General features: G+C 41.4%; 1 long non-coding RNA gene across 1 annotated transcript; it reads left to right on the forward strand.

Annotated features, from left to right (window-relative positions):
- The first annotated feature begins 2647 nt into the window (after positions 1 to 2647).
- LOC131017941 (uncharacterized) lies at positions 2648 to 5173 on the forward strand. Its single transcript, XR_009099938.1, has 3 exons — positions 2648 to 2871; positions 4260 to 4320; positions 4924 to 5173. It is a non-coding gene; the product is annotated as an uncharacterized LOC131017941 (long non-coding RNA).
- The last annotated feature ends 11182 nt before the right edge of the window (positions 5174 to 16355 follow it).

Genomic DNA, 16355 nt, shown 5'->3' on the forward strand with positions numbered 1-16355 from the left:
GTTTTCATAGATGATGACTCGACCTACTCGAAAAACGAGAAAGACCATGAGGAACACCTGAGGATAGTCATAGAAACATTGAGAACAGAGACTCTTTATGCTAAGTTCAACAGGTGCGAAATTTTTGGCTCGGTGAAGTCATATTTTTAGGGCATATCATGTTATCAGGAGAGATCAAAGTGCACCCCAAAAAGGGTACAAGTTGTACGTGAGTGGAGATCACCTACAAATCCTAATGAGGCCAGAAATTCTTGGGATTTCCAGGTTACTATTGTAGATTCATAGGATGATTTTCCAAGATAGCAAGGCCAATGACACAAAGACTTAGGAAATAAATCTAATTTTCTTGGATAAAAGAATGCGAGAAGCTTTCAAGAGCTCAAGGAGAAGTTAGCAACACACTAGTGTTAGCCATTCCAATAGCTGACAAAGGACATGTGAATTATACGTACGCGTCCAAGAGGGGACTGGGTTGCATCTTGATGCAAGAAGAAAGAGTGATAGCTATGCATCACGACAGCTTAAGCCACATGAGTTGCACTATCCAACTCATGATCTAGAATTAGTTATAGTAAAGACACCACCTATATGGATTTAGGTGCGAGATGTTCACAAACCACAAAAGCCTTAAGTACTTTTTCGAGCAGAAGGACTTGAACATGAGACAGAGAAGATGGCTCGAACTCGTGAAGGATTATGATTGCGGTATCAATTACCACCCAGGGAAAGCTAACGTAGTAGCTGATGCTTTAAGTCGTAAAACTCAATCCGAGTTAGGACTTCTTCTCACTCAAGAGGACACGCTCGTAAAGGATTTTGACAGATTGAAGATAGAAGTGGTTCAACCACCAGCAACGACAAGAGCAATTATTGCAACTCTGGTAGCCACCCCAGACCTCAGAGAAAGGATCATCAGCACCCAGAGAGCGGACGAAAGCTTGGAAAGGGTTCGTCTTAAGATCCAAACAGGCACGCCAGGAGGCTACCAAGAGGCAACGGATAACGCCGTTCTTTTGAAGGAAGATTGTGTGTTCCCCATAACGAGGAACTCAGAAACGAGATCATGAGTGAAGCTCATGACACACCCAGAATGGAAGTGGGAGCACATAGCGATGGATTTCATGACAAGTTTACCCAAGACGAATAGGGGTAACACAGCTATTTGGGTAATAGTAGACTGTCTCACGAAGTGCGCTCTTTTTATATATACCGATTCCAATTACCCATGGATCGGAGAAGCTAGCCCAATTGTACATCCGTGAGATTGTACGACTACATGGAATACCAATATCCATTACTTCGGGTAGAGATTCAAAATTTACTTCTAGATTTTGGATCAGCTTGCAGATAAAGCTGGGAATCAATGCTGCCATTGATCGAGTTTACCTACAATAATAGTCATCAGGCGACCATTAATATGGCACCTTACGAGGCGCTTTATGGACGGAAGTGTAGATCGCCACTTTACTAGGATGAAGTGGGTGAGAGAAAAGTTTTAGGACCAGACATGGTCGATGAGATGGTTGAGATAGTCCGCTAGATCAAAGGACGAATAAAGGAGGCACAGGATAGACAGAGATCTTACGCCGTTTCACGCCAAACCGAGTTACGTTTTGAAATAGGAGACAAGGTCTTCCTAAAGGTATCTCCCACCAAGGGAAAACTACGTTTGATGTCAAAGGGAAAGCTTAGATTCCGATTTATAGGATCGTATGAGATTCTAGAGAAGATAGGTCCAGTGGCCGATAAGTTGGCGTTACCGCCAAGTTTTGGACACGTCCACAACGTTTTTCCACGTATCACCACTCAGGAAGTACGTTCACGATCCAAAGCATGTGATCCACTAAGAAGAAATGATCCCTAGCCCAGACTTGAACTATGAAGAAAAACCCTAAGCTTTTTTTTAGTAGAGATATGCAAATTTCGGGACGAAATTTTTGTTAAGAGGGGTAGGATGTAGTGACCCGCTCTTTCATCAGTATTTTAATTACAGTATTGTGTGTTTAATTTTCTATCTGCCAGTAATTGAAGCGTTTTATGTTTTCATCTATGTTTATGAATTTTGTATTTTGGAGACAGAGTCACTACACTAGCAAGCATGCAATTATTTATCTTCGCGTGTTTAAGACCGCGATGAGAATCCTTGAGTCGATGAATTATTATTTTTCCGAGTTATAACCAACTTAGCTAAGTTGGGTTATTTATCAAGATGGAGTTTATTTCACATTGTTACTTAAGTCGTGAATTATTTCCGACTTTGAAGCTAATTAAATCTACGGATTTAATTTAAGTATTAGAATGACGAACGGATTAAATCTACGGATTTAATTTAGCATTTATCGATGTTAGCAAGCACGAAACCAGTATTTTAATACTGAGAGTGACCGACACCGAAGGATTTTATTGAGATCTTCTCTTAGATCACTTCACCACTCACGCCACCCAATCCCAACGCTTGCCAACGCTACAAGTAAAGAAAAGAAGGAAAATTCAAAAGGGGACAAAAAACCATCATGACTTGGCATTGGAACTACCAAATTGCATGCCACAAGGCACCTTCCATTGGTGGCAGCCAGCCCCACCCTATCCTACCCCAACTTTTAGTGCATAGCCTCCCCAAAAGCAAGAGTGGCTGCAAACTTCTCCAATTCCATTCATTTTCACTCCAAGAAAGTGCTAAGGCAAGAAAGTGCTCTCACTCTCTTCTCCCCTCTCCATTTTCGTCCCTCCACATCTCCCCCACTCCCAAGACTCTTCTCCCACCATTATCACACTCCATAGAAGCCCTTGAAGCCCCAAGAGGAGTATCAAAGCAAGGGAGAGCATGGGAAAACTAGGGCGTAAAGTTAGAGTGAAGGTTGTGCTTCGAGGGTGAGTTTTCTTTTGTCTTCTCAACTGAAAATACTTTAAGACCACGGATTTTTACACATATGTGTGCTATATTGTGTGAGGATATGTTTTATGGTCTTGGATGTTTATTTTGGTAGAGTTTATTGGGTGAAAAATCGTGCATGAGGTAAAGCTGCGAATCTGCCATAAGCACACTGCTCCGGTAGTATTTTGCAAGGCGATTTCAGCCGTCCAAACGGTGCCCAAAAATTCCCAACTTAATTATGTATCATATTTTATATGTTTTCTACACTATGGTATATTTTCAGAATTTTTAGAGCTCTTATGATTTATTTATGAATTGTTAAACATCACTGCCCGTCTGGAATGCATTTCTGGTAAATAATCTTTGGGAGGCCATAGGTCACGTTTCAATCGGTAAAACCCTTTGAAACATTAATATGATACTCTAGACTCCCTTATCTTTCGTTTGAAACTGGCCTCACTATTTTTGGATGAGGGAAATGCCCGGTATAATTCTTTGAAGTCTAGTTCTTATTCTGTGTATCCTCCAGTAGGTTTTACAAACCTACGACTTTGAGGTGGCAAAGGCCAACCTAAATCTTTGATTCTCAAGCCCATTTTTATACTGAATATCCATTGACATGTTGGAAACTTATTTGTTCATTTGTAGAATTTTTTGGTAAAGCCTAAAGTGGCTTTTCTGAATTAAACTTTGAATCTGCCGAACTTGAACTCTTTTTGTGCACTGAACTTTGGATGTTAATATCTCCTAAACCATGAATCTTCTTGGGATAAATTCAACTGGAGAGTGTCACACTCTCTCCCTAGTTTTCAGATTGACCCTTGGAGTTCCCAGTGGCCTTTTGTAATGGGAGATATGAATTTTTAAAGAAGGCCCATTGACTTGGTTCTAATCTGAAAATCTGAAATTTCCAGATTTTTGCTTGTTAAGTACCCATCTTTGAGTGGGCATATCTTGCTCGTTTGAACTCTGTTTCATTCGATTCAAATTGAAGAATGATCCTTGAAATGTCTAGTTTCCAGAATGTCCTTTGGAGCCTCATTTAGAGATCCGAGGTAGAATTGGTGTCTGTTGCAAAACAGCCCCTTAAGAGCTCAAGTTGTTGAATTATTTTCTAAGTTTGAAAGTTGGTTTTAAAGGATGTTTCATGAAATATTATGTATATGTGCATGATGAGTTTGGGATATGTTTTGTGCAAAGTTTTCATGAAAATGAGTGAGTTAACCTAGATAAGGCATCAAGATAAGCTAACGTATGTAAAATGCATAATCCCTAGTTCGATTTTGCGTTGTAAGTCCGGGAATAGGTTGACCTAGAGATCCCAAGTAGACAACGGTTTTTGTTATCCATGATATGTGCTAAGAGTTAAAAACTCGTCTTGTAGGAATTGGTTCACAGGACGGTACCACCGCTTAAGATCACCTCTCTTCCACACTGAGGATCAGGTGGGCATTACTTTACTATACGTATATAGAGATCCCCTGCGTATCGTAGGCCTCTTATACGAATCAATGCATGAGATGATTTAACTGTTAATTTCAGTTTTATATATCTATCAAACAAGTTTAATGCTACCGTTTGAACAAGTTATTTCGTTACAAAATCTTTGAATTAAAGTTATTTCAAGTATTGTCTTGCCATAAAATGTTTCAATTTCAGTATGATATCTATCTGCTTTGGCTTTGCCAATGATGCAATCGAATTCGGGTCCTGAGCAGTTGATAGCTTTCCTGCCAGGACTAGTGTACACCAATGACCGTGAGTCATCTAGCGGGTTGGCCGGTCAAGTGTTCGTGAGAGGTGGCCACCTCTCCGACACACAGTTCCAGATATGATAGAATACAAGAGAACTTAGTCTGATCAGACGAACTTTAAGAATCACAAACGAATTTAGTAAGCTTGGGCCTATTTCACAAAAACTCCCTTGCTGTACTGTTTATGATGACATGACAATTTACAGTTTTGTGATACATGTATTTTTATATTTAGGCATACGTGCCCACTGAGTGCTTTTGTACTCAGCCCTGCATATATTTCTAAATGTGCAGGTTGAGCAGTGGCTGATGGAGATGAAGTGAAGAGCGGAGCTTTTGTCATAAGTTAAATGAATGAACTCTTGGATACATGTCTTCATACATGTAATCAGATTATGTTATTCCGCTGCGTACTCTTAGGTTTTATGTTCTTTCAGTTAAGCCAGTTTTATCTGAACCTACAAGTCTGTTCGAGTCTTGTGACTAAACATCAGGTGTATTATAAATTTTCCCTTCTTTAAATAAATTTTAGTTCGATCCTCTATTATTTGTTCACCCCCTTTTTTGTCGCCATCGATAACTGTGTCCTTAGTTACGTTTTCCTGGCTTATTTATCCTTAATTAAGTCCGGTCGTGACAGAAACTCCCTTTCTATCGCCGTCGATAACTGTGTCCTTCGTCGCGGCTTCCAGGCTTAGTTATCCTCAATTAAGTCGAGCCCGCTCCGTGACAATGCTGTAGTTCGAGCTCGTGTCGGAGTAAGTCGATTTCAAGCCGTTGATCAGCAAGCTGCTCAAGCAGTACATCCATCAGTTTTTCCTCATCGTCGAAAATCCGTAATAGATGCCTGTGCGGCCGATTATGTTTCCAGATGGTGAGGCGCTCATCAGTTTCCGCATCTGAATCAAATAGAACAGGTCCTTCTGCACGAGGAAGCTCTACGTGTTCTATTGGAATGTCTGATTCGGCAGGAGAATTCTGCGCTTGCTGACGATCTTCATGGGCTTTGGATGTGGATGCCTCGGCTTGACTGGTTGGAGCAGGACGTTCTGCTCTTTCTTCAGCAGGGGTCTGAGAAGTTGACTGCTCTTGACTGATGTTGATGCCTTCAAGAGGAGTAGGCACATCAGTGTTCATGAGGGGTGTCGACGAAGGCTGAGGAGACTCGGAGATGTCTCGTTCTTCAGAAGCTGGGCGATCAGCATTGTCAGTTGATCTGTGTTATTCTCTTGGCAAAGGAGCATCAACTTCAGGGATGCTAGTCCGGTCAACTTCAACAGGAATTGTTGTAGGAGATGTTGTCACGTTCGGCTGATTGCTTGAATCAGTCATCTGTTGCTCAGCGACGGTAGGATCAGCAGCAGATTCCGCCGGTGGAGCAGTGTCACCAACTGGAAAGCTGAGAACATTAGTTACTTGTTCTATCATGAGAGGCTCTTCAAGTGTCTTTGATGTTCCCTCATCGTCGTTGAGTGACATGAGACGTCTGAATTGTTTGGAAGAATACAAGTAATTCATGGCAAATTTGTCAAAGTCATGAATTACATCCCAAACTCTTTCAATTTGAAAGAGGCTGATTAGGGAAGCCTCTTCCATCTCGAACGAGTCTTCGGCTTCAGGGTTGTGAAGACAGTTGATTCTTGGGCATGTCGCCGTCTTCAAGAAGGTATACGTGAGAAGTCTATGAAGGTTCCGGTAGACTTCTAATGACGTATCAACATCACCAATTATACGTCGGAGGTGATTTGTGGCACTTTGTTGAGCTTCAGTCTGAAGTTCAACAGCTTCCTGAGTACCTTTTGAAATAAAGATGGAGGCTGGTTTTGGGACAGCTTCCAAAACTATTTTGCCTTTGGATTTTGGAGAGAGTTTCCAAGGCATCTCAGTTGGTCTTTTAGAGGGTCTCTGAGGGAGGATGGAACGGACTCGGCGTGGCACATTCGTGCGAGCAGGAGGATTTGATGGAGGTGAATCAGGGGCTTCAGAGTCAGATGATGTTGGAGAAGAAATATCAATTACCTTCGTCTTTGGATAAGGTTTGGGTTCTCTTCTTGCCAGTTTGAAGAGACGAAGACTGTCTGTGAATTCAATCATCTTTGGCCATAACACACATTTGTGCTTCTCTGTTCCTTCGATGATGATCTGGGAAACTCTGTTTCCTTGCCGAACCATCATCGCCGGCCTCGTGTTGTGAGCTTCATTGTAGAGAAGCTTCAAATAAGCTTCTTCCCAATTGTAGGACTTGTTTTCCAAAAGAGCTGCCATGACATTCTTCTGGGGTTGAGAAGCTTTATCGGGAGTTCCGGTTGCGCCTATCCAGCACTTCTGGATAATCTTGCCCAACATGGCAAACTCTGGATGAAGATGGGAAAGAGTGACTTGACTTTCCATCGATTCGGATTCATCCTTCATTGCAGTCTTGAGAGTATCGTTTGCTTCCTTATCAGTCAGTTTGGAAAGGGAAGATCCACTGTTCGGAAGATTGAACAATTTTCTAACAATCTCAGAGACATTGAGAGTCTCTTCAATACAGTTTGCCCCATTGGTGATACTGACTTTTGAGATCAGTTCTTCGGAATCGTTGAACTCGAGATTCCCGTAGAATTCTCTGACAGCGTCGTCGAGTAGATACTTCGGCTCACTTGTGATAAACGTGGTCCATCCATTTCGGTGAAGAATTTTTGAGACCTTTGTATATTCCGGCTTCTTCTCGAAGGATTCCTTGTGCACCGTCTGTTCATATCTGACATCTTTCTCTCTCGGAGCCTTATTCTTGTTGTCATTCCTCTTCATGTTAGTCTTGGCCATTTCAAATAAGAAATCTGTGAAGAAAATTTTGCAGGAAGTGATCTCACAGTAGATTGCTGTGGATTTTGAAAGTTAGAAAAAGTACAAAAGTGATGGAAGAATAAGGAGTGGCCGTAATGGAGAAAGTGTGATCGTGGGAGATGAACAGTTTCCTAGGGCAATCGAAAAGACGTGGGCGATTTGAAATCTGCGCGCCAAATCAATTTTAATGAATTTTGACGTCCGTAATAAATGTCCGTCAGAGGTGTACCTTAAAATAAGAGATATAAACTGATATGGAATATTTGGCATGATCTCTTACTGAAAATAGGCGGCGTACAGTGAGTGCAATGATTTGAAAAGATATGCTCAAAAAGAGATTTTCGGAAATTGAAAATCCAATGCAAAACGCAATGTCGTCAGTTAATCATTATCACTCATAGGCCCTATTTTCTTTAATAGACAACATAAAGCGAATACGAACAAGTTCCCAACAATCAGTCAGGAAAACAGTCAAGTACTAATAAAGCTTAAACAGTGTTCCCCCTAAATTAGATAATTCAAAATCAACTCAAGTAAATTAGACGAAGAGAACAAAGACTGGTTAAACATAAATCAGCTTGAAATCAGTAAAAGACAATGTTTCAAAAAATGTGCAGAAGAACATAACAAGGAAGAAGGAACTAAGATAATCTAAGAATATCATATACAAAATAAAGAGTTTCTGATTAGATGACATTCCTTGATCTTCCTTAGTCCTCAATTGATGCGAAGTTGTTTGCTTGACTTCATTGGAGGACTTCCTTTTGGTTCTTCAATCATCTTCCCTTTTCCCTTTTTGTCTTCTTCCCGTTTGTCTTCGTCATCAGACTCAGGAGCCCCGCTGTATTTGTTCTGAAATTCCAGTTGCTGTTGAAGATGAATGACTGTTGATTCAAGAATAGCTATTTTGACTTTCAGCTCATATGTTTCTTCTTCTTGAATGAGCAGCCTCTCGTCCAGCATTTGAAATCTCTCATCAGTGGTAGTTCTTGCAGGTCCTTGCTCTTCAGCTGGCGTTTCTTCTTCTCTTGTGTCGGCTGGAGCAGTCTGATGTGATGGAGCCTCATGATGGACTTCAGTGTCCTCAGCATCATCTTCTTTGAGAAGACCTTTGGAAGTCAGGTACAATCTGAAGTTGGGTGCCCAGTCGTGGATAGCATCCCAAACATTGGTGACTCTGAATTTCTCAAAGATGTTGTTCTCCAATGCTTCCATTTCTCCTTGATGCGTCTTCGACTTTTGGGCCATTTGGCCCTATTTTTCTCTTTATTTGTGCCAGTACAGGTCTGTCCAGGGGGGAAACGAAGTTGTGGAGGAAGGAAGGTCAGTAGGGTGGAAAAGGAGAAAATGTGGTCGGAATGGGCATTACCAAGCCCAGATTGCAATGTTATGTTTACTAGCATGGAGCTTCGGCCAACAAGTACCTCTCCAGTCTAACTTGGGGCATGGGAACCTGAAGCAACCCACCTGGTATGAACCACACCGAAGAAAGCAATCCGTCTGATCGCTACCATGAAAAGCAGGCAGCCGAAGATAAGAAAGGAAAGTGAATCTTGGAGATTTAGAGAGAGCAAGCGGAAGCAAGAGGAAGGAACTGGAAGGATCTGAAGAATGGGAAAGGTTGACTAAGCTTGCAGCTGGACGCCATCTTCAATCGGATCAATCAAAGATTGAGCTAAAAAAGGCAAGAAGATCCCGGCGAAGATTTGGAGCTGGCGCAGCTAGGGTTAGACCTCGACCATTCGGCAGTATAAAAGATTGATGATGTGCAGCGTGCACAACTTCTTGGCACCTTTTGAACTCCTGTTTTACTTTAACTATTACTTTAATTCTCCGTGTGTGGCATCCAAAACAATTTACGTTTCAGTATTATTTTCCTATTTCCGCTGTGTTTTGCATTCGAACAAGATTGAAGGCTTTAAGCCGTTGGTATTATTTATCTATTCAAGTATTTCCTTTTGTTCCATAATGTGTTTAATTCATTTCATATTTATGAATTCTGCTATGTGTGAGTAATTCCTTAGGTGAGGTTTTAGGGGTGGAAATAATTATTGTTAACATGTAAACATTCGTGAGGCATTTGTTCTTTCGGTTGAATCTCGTGGTTCCAGACGGATCTGTGCCAAACCATGGGCAGTAGGGGCCTAATGGGTGATCTCCGTTTGGTAAAACACTGTTCGTGCCAAGTAAAGGCCAGGGTATACCAGAACGTGACAACCGGTATACCCAACATCGAGTAGCTGAGCAGCGTCAACAAAAGGCGTTGTAGATCTGGAAGGTGGGGAAAGGATTGATGGGATACACTGTCCTTCCTCAGTCTTGGGCTTCTCTAGAGACTATCCATCAACTGTGACGAGGCATAAAGCCATGGTTATCAAACGAGGAAAGCAATCTCGGCGCCGTAGCATGTCTATGACTGGTCGGCTGACAAAGCCGAAAATGGTTGTGTCCAGGAAGCATGTGTCACTCAAAGTGCGGAGTTGGGGACCTCGGGAGAGAAGGTTGGTGAGGGTCATACTTGGCGAGTAACGGGTATGACTACCATCTAAGGAGAAGTGAAGCACTGCCTTGTGACCGGGGAATGTGTGACCTTCGGACCAAGTGACCACAATGGGATCAACCATCCTAAATGTGAAGTATAACCCCTTGAAACGCCCCAATGTCTTTGGGCCACGCCTTGGGTTTATATGGATCATGGACGGATTATCAGTATGCCTATGACCGAAACGAATGTTAACAACAGTTATGACCTAACCGAATAACCTCCCCTCCTTTTATTATTGATCTTGTTAATTTCTTGTGCAGAGTATACAGATTGAGAATTGTGACACCTCAGTTTGTCGTTGGAGAACAAAGTGGTTCCTCACTCCCTGTGGGATTCGACCCTACACTTACCACTAAGACTGAGTTCTTGTTGTGAGACGTAGGAGCGTGTATTGTCTGTACTGGGCATACACAAGTATTTTACCCGTACCGCACGACGGGTGTGTGTCACTCCTTCAGTGAGAACTTCATCAATCTCCTTGTATTGAGATTTGGGTAGGGTTTTGACAAAGATGAAGAAGAAGTAACTGACAAGATCCTGAAACTCTTTAGGATTCAGGGAAGCTAAGACTGACGGAAAGAGGGTTGTGACACAGTGTTCGGACAGTTGTGTCATGAAATTTTTGAGAAGGGCAGTTTTATTGACAGTGGCTGGGGATGAGGATGCAGCATTGACGTCAGCAGGTTCATCAAACTTTGCCTTCTTGTCGAACCCTTCCAGACAGTAGTGAAAGAAACCTCTGAGAGGAAGTTCTTCGGAATCAGTTTCTCTGTCATTGGTTGCTGGTGTCTCCTCTGGCTGTTGATTTCCTTCATCTTGTGGAGGAACAGTGGGAGCCTGTTGCTGAGTCGTTTCAGTGCTTGGAATTAGCACTTCTTCTGAAGCTTTTGGTGCAGCTTCTTCATGATCCTCATTGAGAGATCTCTGAGGAGTGTTAAGTGAGATCTTGACTGGAGATGACAAGCTGTCGAACTTTCTTTTGTTTGAGCTTCGAGTCTTGTAGCGTGGCTCTGAAGTGAGGAGAGGGATTTCAGTTGAAATACTGACATTCCCTTTGACTGAACTTTTCTGTCCTTCAAACAGATGGATGATGGAAGACACTTGAGTGGTGTTCTTCCAGAAACATTGTGTCTCCTTTGCACCGTAGAGAATAAGTGCCGAGACTCTGGTTCCTTGACGCAGATGCTTGGTGGAATGGGATTCCTTCTTCTCTTCAGCAAGAATCTGAAGGTAGGCCTTCTCCCAGTTGAATGGGCCTCTCTGAAGCAGGGCTATCAGCACCAGTTTGTGTGGTCTTGAGAGATGACCAGGGGATCCAAGAGTGCCAAACCAGCATTTCTTGATCATTTTGGCGATGGGTCTGAGATGTTGATGTAGTCTTGAAATGCTCAGAACATTGGTGATGTTGCGGTCGGCAGATGCATTGTTCATCAGCGCTTCTCTCATTAGACCCGTGGCTTCATCATCGGCAAAGACTGGAGCTGGTCCGTCATTCGGGAGGTTGAACATTTCTCTTGCTGCTTGAGAGATGTTGATGGAAATCTTTGTGGAGTTTGAGAAGTCTTCATTCGTGAAAACAGAAATTTCTGTTTTGAGTTCACCAGTCGATTCATCAGTTTTGATGTTGTCGTAGAAATCTCTGATGATCGACTCGTCGAGAAGAAACTCCGGAGAACATTGAATGAACTTCTTCCATCCATGTTGTTCTAAGATTTCGTTGATCCTTTTTAATTCAGCACGATTCCTGAGTGCTTCCATTGTTACGAAAGATTCGTAACATACAACTTGTTGAGTTGCTGGTTTTCCCATTTGAAATTTTGAATGAGAGATTTTCTGCAAATGTCTGAAGAATGATTCTCACAGAGATTGAACTGTGGATCCTTACTGTTAGTCTTGCAGAGAAAGACACACTCAAGGAAAATTTGCACAAAAGATTTCTCTGAGATTGAGTAAATCTTTTAGTCGAAGATGAAACGTTTTTGAAGAGAATGTGAAAGATTGTGCATAGGGCGGTTTCAATAAACTTTTGAAATCTGTGCAAATGGAGACGTGGCACGTAGATCACTCCGCTTGTTAGTAAAAAGGGCGGGATCGTGTGTCATCCGTTTTGAACGAAGTTTGCACGTGTCATTTAAAAAGAAAAGGACGTGTAAGACTAATGACACGTCGGACTAAGCACAATACAACCAAAAATAGTAAAGAAGAGCAGTCAAAGATACAAGTGATTTAATCTGGTGAATGGGAGTCGCGTTCCCTTTACTAAAACGTTGTACCGCTTTTATGTTTAAACAAGATTAGTTCAGTTAATTCCTTGGTTAGTTATTACTGTAGCAGGTCGTTGGGACCACTTGGCTATATGTATCTGTTGTAGCGCAAGAAGCATGGTATCTAGAAAATGAAAACTCAATTCTCTCTCTCAATTCCCAAACTCTATCTCTTCCTGCAGCCTCTCTTCTTCGTCGTAATTCTTTGCAATTTACGTTTAATTTTATAAAAAAAATACAAAAAATAGTTGGGTTCACTACAGTGATAAAAAATTATCTATTGCAGTTGGGATCGCCTCTAATTTCTCTGGCGATCAGAATTGCGACGTGATTTTTTTTTACTTCTCATATATGACGTCGCAATAGTATGTCCACGTTTTTTTTTAAATCAATCCACATGTATTAAGAAACAAAATCAAGCCACGTCACAATTTCGATAGCTGTAAATGTCAAGGGTGATCCCAATTACAACAAATCAAGATGAGATTGTGTATTTTTATTTGCAGTTAACCATAAAATATATGAATAATGATAAATGCACATAATTGGATTTTTTGTCATTTTACATATTTCCATAAATTAAGAAATTAAGTTTATTTTAGTTGAAATTGTAATTTACATAATTATCCATGATGATTATTAGGGAAAAGTGTTAGGTCCTGAGGGTCTCGAATAGGTGTATGAGGGGGGAATACACCTATAGGCTATTTTTAAATCAATCTACCGACCTCAATCAGAGGGATCTCAGTCAGAGATCAAAACGAAACTTTACAAGCAAACAAAGACGGCTGTTTTACTGAAATCAGTTTTGACCAAACAGGGTTGAAGACTGATACTGAAAGCTCTTCAGTAAAGAGTTATCAGTTATGTTGCTGGAACTTAACTGATGCAAGTAAGGGCTTCAGTCGTGTTCGCTAAAACAGAGATGATAACACTCTTCCTGACTATCGAAAGATAGATCTGTCAGACTGATATCATACGCAGCGGAAATTAAACTTAGTTTCAAAATAGCCTCGGTGGAGCAAGTTGTTGGTTATGGTTTCTCTTTGCAGTTAGTCAGTGTTCAGTTTTATCAAATGAAATAACACAAGTAAGAATGTAAAACTGAAAGCTGTAAACAACACAGAGACTTTTACGTGGTTCGGAAAAACCCTTTCCTACATCCACGGTTGGTTGATCAGACCAACAATCCACTCCGCAAGTGCTTAACATGTGCACTGCAAACCAAACCGTGTGCTTGCCGGGTGCACACAACCGTACACTGAAGAAAACTCTTCTCCAGTACCCGCGCTTCACTCGCGTAGGATTTCCCTTGCTTAACACAACCCGTGCTAAGACTCTCAGAGTCAGAAAACCCTTCTGACCTCCGAATTACTCAAAACACTCTTATGGGGGGGAGGTTTGAACGAGTGCCAACTATACTTACAAAGAACAAGTTCTTTGAAGCAAGTTTGACCTTTGGCTTCTGGGTAAACAAATATATGCCTAGGGTCTAAGAGAATGTATGTAATCAGCAGTGACTGATTTTGGCTTTGGAATTCTCTTCTTCGATTCAAGCTATGAGGAGTTTAAGCCTAAGGCTGAGTAGCAATTTCGGCAGAGCTTCAGCTTATGTTGTTGAATCGGTGAAGGTTGAAGTGATCCTCGAGCGCTATTTGTAGGAGAACTCTTGAATAGATCCGTTGGCGTAAATCATCCTCAAGATTTCTTCCGTTGGAGAGCAATTCGAATTTGGGCCGAGGCTTCAATCTTCGAGGTTTCTTGTCTGGGTGGAAACGGCTCTCTTTGATGGACAGGAGATGTGACGTCTCTGAAAAGTAACCACCAGATAGGAATGACCTCTGCAGAGATAAGATCCTGAAATCTCTGCATTTAATGCGGCTGTACTTGTGCGTACGTGGCTTCCTCTGAACGTTGAAGATCAGTCCTAGGAGGAATGTTCAACTGATACTTGACTTTAGTATCAGTCCTTTGCGCGCATTAAGTAATCAATCTTCAACTGATTTGTAACACCCCGTTTCCTCGTAGCTATATTTAGAGTATTTTTTTTTTCTTAGATTTAAGAAGATTCACGCCGGATTGAGAAAAAGAATTTATTTTAATTCCAACGAAAATGATTTACAAAAGCATTTGTAAATTTAGTTATTAAATTTATATGTATTGCATATTTATTTAATTTAACATTCAAGTATTTTCACGAGCTTTTAATTAGCAAATCCTGAAGAATTATTACAGTTTCGACAATTTTATCCTGAAAGATTTTTACAGATACAATTCTTTTATGAGACAGTTTTAATTGTCAAATCATCACTCACCTCACTTAGACTCCCATCAAGAGCCATGCTCCTACATTTAGTTTTTTTCAACTTTTAGCCACACTTGGCAATTGGCAGCCACCAACTCCCCTCCAAACTGAACTACACGACAACAAATCTATTCTTGCTGTTGGTCAAATGGGCTAGCACATAGGCTACTATTCACAGCTCTTGCCAATTTCCATGCATTTACGGCAAATAATCTCATTGTCAAAAGTTGATGCATTGTTTTCAACTATTACTGCCATTGTCTTCAACTATTACGGCTAAGTTTGCCTATAAATTGAGCTTGCAGCAACATTGCATTATTCACCACCTCTCCCACAATTTCACTCACCCCATTCTCGCAAGAAGTAGAAGGTTCACTCTTTATCTCATCAGCCAAAGTCCTCCTTCCATCACACACTAATAACTATAGCTCGCAAGCAACTCAAATATCCTTCAAATTACTCTCTCGTTCCAGCCTATCCATGGAGTTTCAAGTATACAACAAGAGACCACCATTCAAAGAACTCTTCCCCTACACAGACATCACAAGGTGTTTACCTCAATTTACTTTGCCTCTGTTTCAAGCACACACAGCTATCTCGTTTGTATAGAACACCAACCAAGATTTCAATATTTTCATAACAAATTCACAAGCATGACAAATTATTTACATAAATGCATACAATCTGTATACATGTTTATTCATAGTCTGTGCATATATTTATAAATGAAAGCATGATTCATTGAAAGGAAAAGAAAAGAAAAGATCTTTATGAAAGAAGAGTCTTGAAGCTTTAACTTTTCGAACTTGCTATGTCGAGGCTTGGTCGAGGCTTGACTGTTGTGTATGTGTGTCCTGTTGAGTATGTGCGGTATGTGTGTGAGTCGGTGGAGGGGCGGCGAAGTGGCGGCTTCCGCTGCTACTCGCCGGAAACAGAGGGAGATGGACTGAGCTGGGGTTGCAGAGGGCTGGACTAGAGGTCAGGGGGCGGCGGTCAGCGGCGGTCCTCGCTGCTGTCGGCCGGAGGGAGCAGAGGGTAGGGGGATGGGCGACTGCTTCGATAGGATCAGCGGAGGGAGGCAGGGCACGGCGGCGGTGCCGCTGCTGCCCGGCCACGGCTGGAGAGAGAGAGGTGGTCTGGGCTGGGTATTGCTGAGGGTGTCGGCGACGGTGGCTCGGCTGCTGTTGCCGGAAGGCCGAGAGAGAGTTGAGTGGATTTCATTTTGAGAGTGAATGGAGAGAGAGACGAAATGGGGGAGAAGAGGCGCAGCTGTGAGGGAGGAAAGGAAGAAAAGAGGTTTTTGGGCTATTAGGGCTGGGCCTAATTGAGCTGGGCCCGATTTATTTTATTCAGTCTGGGCCATTCCTATTTTATTGAGTTGGGCCTCATCTTTTAATTGGTATGGGCTATTATTTATTTAAGCATGGGCTCTATTTCATCTATTTAAATGGCTTCCCTATTTTATTTAATTAGACTAATAATTAGTTTGATTAAATTATTTTAAAGATGATTTGCATTATAATATTATTAGCATCATGAAGTGCATATTTTCAAATAATTACTTATTACATTATTAAAGTATGAAATGAGCTATGCATTTGCATCATGATTTAATTGGTTTTAATTATAATTCCAATTATTAAAGAAAGACAAGTAAGAATATTGTTGGTGTTCTTAACTCAAGAGAAATGTTTTCAATTATTTATTAAATTTTGAGAACTCGGCGTGATGAATCAAAGAATGTCTAGCACGTCCTCTATGATTTAAGATAAGATTAAGGAGA

Source organism: Salvia miltiorrhiza, chromosome 3, assembly GCF_028751815.1.
Source record: "Salvia miltiorrhiza cultivar Shanhuang (shh) chromosome 3, IMPLAD_Smil_shh, whole genome shotgun sequence".
In the NCBI taxonomy this organism is placed as follows: Eukaryota; Viridiplantae; Streptophyta; class Magnoliopsida; order Lamiales; family Lamiaceae; genus Salvia; species Salvia miltiorrhiza.